This window comes from Corvus kubaryi, unplaced genomic scaffold (assembly GCF_017639235.1).
Source record: "Corvus kubaryi isolate FWS band 111438036 unplaced genomic scaffold, C.kubaryi_AGA036_p1.0 37312, whole genome shotgun sequence".
NCBI classification, from domain to species: domain Eukaryota; kingdom Metazoa; phylum Chordata; class Aves; order Passeriformes; family Corvidae; genus Corvus; species Corvus kubaryi.
Window position 1 is genome coordinate 2,427,400 of NW_024581098.1, and position 9,263 is coordinate 2,436,662.

General features: G+C 34.0%; 1 long non-coding RNA gene across 1 annotated transcript; it reads right to left on the reverse strand.

The window, feature by feature from the left end:
- Positions 1–206: 206 nt before the first annotated feature.
- LOC121665125 lies at positions 207–8,419 on the reverse strand. Its single transcript, XR_006016235.1, has 3 exons — positions 8,336–8,419; positions 6,024–6,135; positions 207–3,899 (listed from the first exon to the last, which is right to left on the reverse strand). It is a non-coding gene; the product is annotated as an uncharacterized LOC121665125 (long non-coding RNA).
- Positions 8,420–9,263: the final 844 nt, after the last annotated feature.

Sequence of the window (9,263 nt, forward strand, 5' to 3'; positions counted from 1 at the left end):
TGGTGGTTATGCTCTTCTGGGGCAGCCAGGAGACTGGAAGGAGGCACCTGTATATCAGTCAGAATTCTGCCACTCTAAAATTTGTGTTTAGACAATAAACCTTTCAAAGAAGTTATTATCTTTTTATTATTGCTCACCATTTATGGCATTGGGGTGTACTGCCACCTATATAAAATAACAGCTTGTTACACTAAGTAGCAGTGAAATATTAGGCTTTTAATTCCAAAAGATTTTATGATATGCACTCTGAGCTGATAAGTTAAAGCAGGATATGAACAGTTGACAATGCTACACTTTTCATTCATCTTTCATCTATACAAGGCTAAAATGTTTAAAGCTTGGCATTTATCACAGTAGAATCAGAGTGTTTAATTATATGAATGGAATTTCCTTAATATGCACAGGAAAAAATAATGATATGAACAATGAATACAGGTAAAAATATGAAAAAGAGATTAGCAGCCAGTTTCTTTTCAAGTCCACTTTAGCCAATTCACACAATCTGTTTTGCTCAATTGCATTGCCAAAAATCAGTCAACCATCCTTAAAAAATCAATCAGAACTCAAATTTCAGTATTAGTACCACTGAGTGAAAAATATGCACAATCAAAACAGCAGTCCATTATAACACCAAGCTCTGTGAGTTTTCAAGTGTATTCTGGAGTGAGCTGAGTGTTGTCATATACTCCCAACAAACTGTAAAGCAATATTGCAAAACACTAATAAGGAGCCTTCTGTTTAGCCACTGTATTTGCTTATAAAGTAAGCTGGTTAACTTGAGTACCATATCTCAGAAAACACTGAATTCAGAAAACACACAATTTCAAATAATCTGAGATAAAGCATGATGACTTAGATCATTTGTCTCTTCAGTTGTAACAGGCTGAAAAAGAAAGGAATATTACTTTAAACATGAAGATAGTAGGAGACTAATTATATTGTTCAGTGTGTGTCTCTGTCACTCCCATTGTTCAATATAGCAAGCAGCTGGAGAGAGAATAGAAGTAACACCAGGTAGTTTGCTTGCATCTTTCCACATAAAAGTACTCATTTAATGATGAAAAAGGTGTTCATACACTCATACAAACAGCATCTGTATATACAGTTCTTGATGGCTAGCTAGCAATGTTCCCTCAGATTACTTAGTTTTAGTAGTTTACTGCTCCTTATGGTTCTGTTTTTCTTTTCATCTTAAACATGAAAATCGAAGTGAAATAGACTAATAGACTGCCAAGTGAAAATATTTCTAAAAACCTGCTTTTTATACTAGTTTTTAAAAATTATTTTATAAACAGATGTAATATTTAATGACAGATAAAGACTTTTTTAGAGCCAACAAACTGAAAATTAATTCACTATGTTTAGTGCACTCCTAGTTTTATAACCTCATCCATTATTTTATTATTGTTGTGCAAGGTAGTGACTTTTTATGATTTTGCCACTTAGAGAATATAAATTTTCATTTATAATTGCAGAAGAGCATCAGAACAGCATGGTTTAGAATTGCAATTATTGTTGACCTTCTGGAAGGCAAACTGTATTCTTGTATTTTCTTTCACAAAAGTGATACTATCTCACAAAATAAACATATTTTTGACAGTTTTTATTGTTTTTATCTATAGAGAAGTAAATTAAGACTTGGATTTCATAAACAAGTCAAGCTCATGTGGCTAGCCTATAACATTTTGACAAAACTGCATATGCTTCATGTTCTGACGAGACCATTCATATTGTGGAAAAGCGTAACAGACTCCGAGGAAACATATTCTTATCAATATGATGACATTTTTTAAAGTGAATACCTTGCCAGTCATAAAATAACCTCTACTTGTATCTTTTGTTTGTTTGTTTCTTTTCACTTTTTTGGAAATAATCCTCAAACTGTGACTGCTTTTATGGGTTTGCAAACACTTGCACAACAATGATCTAAATTTTTCAAGTGAATGTTCATACTGAGCAATAAAAAACCCCAAACAACATGTAGTAAATGTTTCTTTAGTAGAAGGTACTAAATCCCACAAAAACATAAGACTATTTTTATGCAAGTCATAAGATAGCTGTCGAACAAAAGCAGAAAAGAAGACTCAGAACAGAGACTCAACTGTCCCTGTCATAACTGCAGCATTGGTCAAGGATGGATACATAGGGAAAAACACAAGAACACCTTGTGCAATTCACGACTCAGAGACTTCTTTGACCCTACTACTGAGACTTTTTTGATCTCTCATTTCTGGAGTTAAAGCAAGTTTCTCTCTTAATTTAGAGTGAAAAAATAAATGAGATATAGGAGTAGTTTGTGCCAACATCTCTAGCTCAGTGACTTAATTTGAATTATTGGATAACTAGTTAGTTGCTGTAATCTCAGAATGAATACCATAATTGTGTGGGCAAAATCACATTGATTTTATACAAGAACATTTTCTATGTAAATCATGTAAATTGGTTAATTATATATTAAGAGCTTTGAACGGTCTGTTTTCAATCAACAGCAAAATTTTCCCTTTTTCTAAACTATACTTGACTAAAATTTTGTGTAAGAGAATTATTGACTATATTAATAGATTTATTTTTTAAAATGTTAAGCATTGTTTCATTCTTTTATTTTGTTTTTTGCAAACAACCTTTTCTTAATTCTATCATTAGGTGATTGCCACTTATTTTTTTAGAGAAAAAGTTACAGATCATTAAAGCTGGGCTGCATTTTCCTAGATATTTGCAAAGTTAATTTTTTTCTATACTACTGCTTAGAGTGTTCAGTAACATTTAAAAATGGCCCGCCATGAGATTAACTGTTAGAAAAAAATATATAATACACTACAGAGAACATTTTATGATCAAAGTAAATTAAACAACATATAAGAACAGAAGAAGCAGCTGTTTTCCAAGGAGACCCCTATTAGTTCATATTCACCTTGTTTCTGAAACAAAAGGTACAAAACCAAAGCAAATATAATCATTAGAAAGCTATCTGTTGGGAAAGAATATTATTTAAATTATAAACGGCTGCTTTTATTCCACGATAAGATTATTTTCTATACTTCATAGGTATTTATTAGTTGTCTGTTCAGAAGAATGGACCTAACTAAAGAACAAGCCTGTTTTTTTCAAAAGAAGACATGTTTCAGTATATTTCTGTCGGGTTTGCCTTTTTTTAGATTTCCCAGTCCAATATCTTATTCAGGCAAATCAAAAACACAAGTTATATTTAAATCATGTTGCTTATTTGTAACATTTCTGTTGGTGTACAAAGATTTGTATTGCATCAGTATTCCTTTGATCTGTCAGAGTCTGGAGGCATAATGCCTTGGAAAACGCACCATTACTGCAGTTTATCTGTGCAGCCTTACCCAAGCAGACCTGCACATTTTGCATGTGTTAACCAGAAGCTACACCATTTGTAGAATTTTAAGCTCAATCTAAGACACCCTGTGTTTTTTGCATTGTTTACTAACATGATTCATAATCACAGTTGTCTTCAATTTATTGCAAGTGACTACACATATATATGTATGGATATGCAAATATAGACATCTATGTTAAGAGAATTAGATATCACTGTGATAGCAATGTTTAAAAGACTGAAAACTTCGGCCCGTTTCAAACTTGGAAACAATACTGAATTGACATTCATTGGCAATACACATTGCTAACATTTAGTTCTAACCCATTATTAATTATTTCTATATTTATTCAAAGATAGTTTTAAACAAGCTTATCCTAAATTAGCTGTGAGTAAACAATATGGTGGAGCTGATAGTCCTGATGGCTATGGCTCTTCAATGGCTTCAGTGTCCAAGTTCAAGGTGGCTGATGCTTAGAGGTCTGTGAAAAGAGATGATAGAGCTGAGACAGGGGACTTTTTTCTCTTTTCTTTGCTTGTGAGTGCCATTTTATGTTCTCTGTTAAAAAGAAAAAGGGAAATTAATATACCCTTGATATAGCTAAACCCACAATCACACCTCCAAAATAATTAAACTGTATGTTCACAATTCATACTAGTCCATGTCTATGTGACATAAGAATTTTTGCATTGTTGCCTATTTTTTCTCCCTGAAAGGGCTAGGACTGAAAGATCGTTGAAGAGAATTTAACAGTTCCCATCCATATGTGGGTCTTATTTCATGGCTGGGACTAATGCTTTGGAAACTGTGCTCAAAAAAAAAAAAAAAAGAGGATATTTGAGGAATTGGAAAAAACTGAGATGAACAATTTGTTGCATACAAGCTAAAATAACACACTGGGAAGTTTAAGTTACTTATAAAAAAAAGAAAAAGACTATCCCCAAAAAGAAAAGCCAAACCCTCAAACTTATAACACTAAAACCAAATACTGCCAAGAATATTTTGAAGTCAATGAATTGTAAAAAAAGTCTTTTTTCCTTTTTTTTTTTTGGTCAGAAAAACGAATTAACTAAAAATGATTCTGAATTTTTACCTACTTTATTGATCACTGAACTTTTCAGAGAATTTATTTTAGTTGGAAGAAATAACAATTGAAACCAACAAGAAAGAGTCTGAAAGAAAAGTGGAAGCTAAACCAAAATGATTGTGATTACCACATAGGTATGAGACAGATATGTATTTATCACATCATACATAATGAATGTGCATCGTGTTATGCGACTGAATTGGGAGCAGTACATATGAATTAGATGCACATATTCATATACAGTATGAACTATATATAACTTACATGCACATAAAAATGTAAAAGGATCTTCATGAAATTTCTGGCTAAGAATTCTCCATGTGTGTTGTATTCCTATTTATAATACATCTGTTACACCAGTTTGTCATGGCCAGCTATTATTTTCCTCATGGGTGAAAGGAAATGGCTTTTGAATTCAAGCATTCTTGCTACAAAAATTCCAGATGCCAATAGGTGCCTTGTCAAAAGCTGCTTAGTTTGCCTCAGAAATAACAATTCAGAGCCACTTGTAAACCACTCTCACATGTCCTGGCATTTCGTCCCCCAGTAGCAGGAAAGCGGGGAGTCGATGGGAGGACCAGAAGTGCAGAAAGTGTACTTATTACTGCCCTTTCCTTATTTCAGCCACTTCCACTACAGCAGGAGCAAGTGGGCTTTGTAGATTGCTTCCTCTTTTAAAAAGCACTGGCCTTAATTGTGACAGTTTTCTTTGGCTTAACTTTGCAGATTTCAACATCTTTAGTGGAAGGCAGAATCCCAAACTTGTTTTCCAGTCAAATTTACTGCATACTTTTTTTTATTTTAAATGCCATATATTGAGCAGGCTTATTTGAAAAACTGAACAGGCAGAGACTGGATGACTTCAGTAATAGGAATACAGCCCAGGGAAGGTACATAAATCTGTACCCTTGCTGTGCATAAAATTGCTTTGGTAGCTCTGCATCTGGAAAGATGGGAAGTTTGATCAGTGCTGTTTGAAGGAATGCCATCAGCTAAACAAGCTAATCCTGCACCTTAATTACCAAGTCATGCTGCTTTTCTCCAAGCAATCTTATCATGAACTTTTTAAATGGATATAAAAGCGGTGGTGAGTTTGCAAATACGACATTAAGTGGAATGAAGTTTCCTTTCACCCTCAAGAAAACATAGGGGTGACTCTATGAATCATCCCTATGGGCCCACACAGGCCACCTTCTGCTTCAGTAAGAATCTTAATGCCATAAATGCTTTATCCATATGTTTCCTTCATGATTCATCCCTGAGCAGCTCCATATGTCAGCACTGGTCAGACAAGGCTTTTGAAATGCACGAGCAGAGCTGGTGACAAACACACATCAGTTCCACAAGTTGTTATTTTCTGTTTACAGGCACATTCAGTTGGACTGCAGAGTAACTGGGGAGAGAATTGCTGACGAGATCACTGGTGACATTAAAGTGGACAAGTTAAGGTTTATCTGGATCTATAACATGCCTGCCTTTCTGTGCTTCCATTGCAGGGCTGAGTATGAGCTTGTCCTCTTCCTTCTAGGACTGCTTGGCTATGCTCACCCTGCAGGAATTAGTCTGGCATGCTGTATCCTGCCCAGCTCACTCACCTGAATGTTGCACGAGGAATAATTCAGGCTGAGCGGGATCATTAGAATGCATCCTTTGAGTGAATGATTAACAGACTGGGATTTCAAGGTTTACTGCAGCAGGTAAGCCTCCCTGCAAAGTAAACAAGGGCTATGAATCTGGAATCGGTAATCTTGAGTTGAGAGAAAGGTCCAGTACATGGACCTTATCACCACAGTGCCTGGTGTGGTACAGTATTCCAGGCATTCAGCTCTGTGAGGCTCTTACGAAGAGCAAGGTAGGAAATCATTATTCTTGGTTTATAAGAAAAGCAATGAACCATGAAGAGAGAGTATGAAGCAGTTCAGAGTTCCTTCTGGCTTTATTAGTCAGAAGTATCTATTTTCATAGAAACATGAATAATTTCTATCCTGCCTTTTTTACAAAATCCAATTTTTAATGTTGTATTGTGCCCAAGTGAAATAAAATATTTCTTGACCTCAGGAAAATAGTATGTGTATATACATCTACAGTACTTTCCTAAGGAAGAGAAGGCTCAATGTTGGGATCAAATAAAGTGCCCTTGTCTTTATAGATAGATATGCAGGCACAGGCATAGGGCTCACAAAAACATGCACTAACTTAGGAGATGCACAGGAACCTTGTACTGGCACGTGGAACAGTAAGCTAAGTCTGGATCAAGTACCAGCTATGGACAACTGCCTAAAGAAAACTTGGGTCTTGATTCAGGTCTTGCTGTAGCAAAAGCAAGACTTTTTTGCGCCTAATGTGAAAGCATATACAGTGTGAAGATTCTGCTGACTCTCATAAATATTCACTAGCATTCATATATGAAAGACCATAAACCCATGTATATACAGGACTTTACACACTTGTAAAATTCTCTGAAGAGGAAATCTCACCTACTGGGTCTATGGGTGAGGAAAACAAACATCTAATCACATTCTTATTCTTATTTGTAAAGCCATCATATAATTTCTGTGTTTTACAACAGGTAAAATTCTGTATTTTACTACTGGTTTTCAGTCCTTATCCTAACCCATATTTATAATAGTTTTTGACTTACAGTGAACTCTAATTGAACTACTGTTCAAAAGTTTGGATAAAGATTTACAGCATAGTTTGTACCAGCTAAATGCATTTCTGCAGGTTAGCAAGTTTTACATAGAGTTCTTTTTTAATAGAATAAATTGTTTTCATTCAAATTGATTGCATTAGAACAGAGAAACATCAGCACCCTGAGCAATTTTATGGTTAAAAAGGAACTGTTCACTCATCAAGCACATACATTCTTTTTTTAAAAATTTTATATTGAAGGCTCCTTTCATCTGCATACCAACATTTAAAGTGGAAGAAAATTTTTTGCATATCACTTAAGAATTACAATAAAGATACTTTATGACTTTGCTGACAAATATTTTGCTGATTGACTAATTTTATAGCTAGTGGAATATATTGATTGAATTATTCAAGAGATAACATGAACTTTTATACAATGATTGGAGAATTTATTTTAAGTCAGTGTTCAACCAAGACAAAAATAACCAGGGAAGAAGAGAGGCATTTTATAAATTCAGTCTTGCCTGTTACAAAGTTGTTTTGCCATTCTTCTATTACAAAAAGGCTTGGAAACTCTTCTTTTGTGACTTGAAGCATGGGTTGTCTTTTGAAAGCAACTAGATAAATAAATGAACATAAACACTTAACACACATAAACACTTAAGAACACATTGTTCTTAAGGAAAAATTATGGATGCTGATGTTGAAATTTTTTTTTTAGGTTCTTTTATGGCTCCTTTTCTTTCTCTATTAAAAAATCACACATCATCTACAGTGAGTAAGGAAGATAATACTTCTGACACTTGTCCACCTTAGATGTTATAGCTTCCAGAGCAGTCTGAATGGCAAATGCAATTGAAGATACTCAAATGGGAGAACACAATTCAGTTGAATATTTTGGCTTCTTAATGAAACATTGCAAAGTGTATTGGCAGATTTTTCATAATATCGCCTGCTATGGAAAAGTTCTGGCTTTATACTAATGAATAGTTTCAATACAATTCATCCTATGGTATCTTGATGTATGGGATGCAATATCTTCATATTCCAATTTCCAGGTGAGAAAAGTGGAGAGAGAGAAAAATGAAAGAGAAGATAAAATTACAGTAACCACAGGCAGAAATCCAGACAGTCTCTAAGTAAGCATCTCTATATATGCTTATCTTCAAGTGATCTATTTAATTCCTTTAATTTCACTATTACTGATTAAATTATTTACAGAAAAAATTGTATACTTCTGGGATATGTGAGGACAGAATGTTATTAAACTCACCTTATTTCCTTCAAAGGACAACTCAGGATAAAGCTGTGTTCAAAGGTAGGCCGATATTTTATTCATATATATCCAATTCCAGTTAAGACATGTTGGCTTCAGTGGACATGACAGAAAAAGGCAAAAAGTCAAAGCACAAAAGTGAAATTTTGATACAAAAAGGGTAATAAAAAACATTTGTTCTTGAACTGTGTTTTTTTTCTAAGTGTTCTACCACTTCTAAATTATAACTTTAAAAATATACTGTTTTAATTTTAAAAAGGTTGTGTGTTTTATGCATTAACTAGTAATGTATCAAAAGTTCTTTCTTGGTATGCTCTTAAATTCTTTCTTGACATTTTATTACAAAATAAAAATGTCCCCTAGATTACATTAGTTTATCATGTCACAGGAAATATTACCCAACAGCTGGTTTTATCGAAAGCAATAGAATTGTTTTATGGTTAGATTTAATATCATTTGTGCATACTTTGCATTGTCTCATTGTGACCAGGTAGACTTGTGGGCTTCTATGTTTGAAGATGAACCTGGAAGAGATTAAAGGAACCACCACGGAGCTGCATTAAGAGCTTCAAGAAACCCTCAATGTCATTAAAATACATAGCAGAAGGATAAGGCTGATGTTCTAGAAGAAATTTCAAAATATCTGTGTTTTGTTTGGCAAGCTTTGACATATCAACTGCTGTCATTGTCAACTGAGGTCTTCATCTTTTCAAGATAATAAAAATACAACAATTACAGTGTTATGTAATATGCATGGATGAAAAATTAGAAGATAAAATTGTTTGCCCGTTCTGCTGAACACTGTAGAGCTGGATTTTCTCAAAGTGTAGTAGGATAATAGTAGCTATCAGTTCCACTTCAGTGGAACTTTAACATTCCCCTCATTTAGGCAGAATTTCAACTATTCAAGCATGAAGTTATTTAA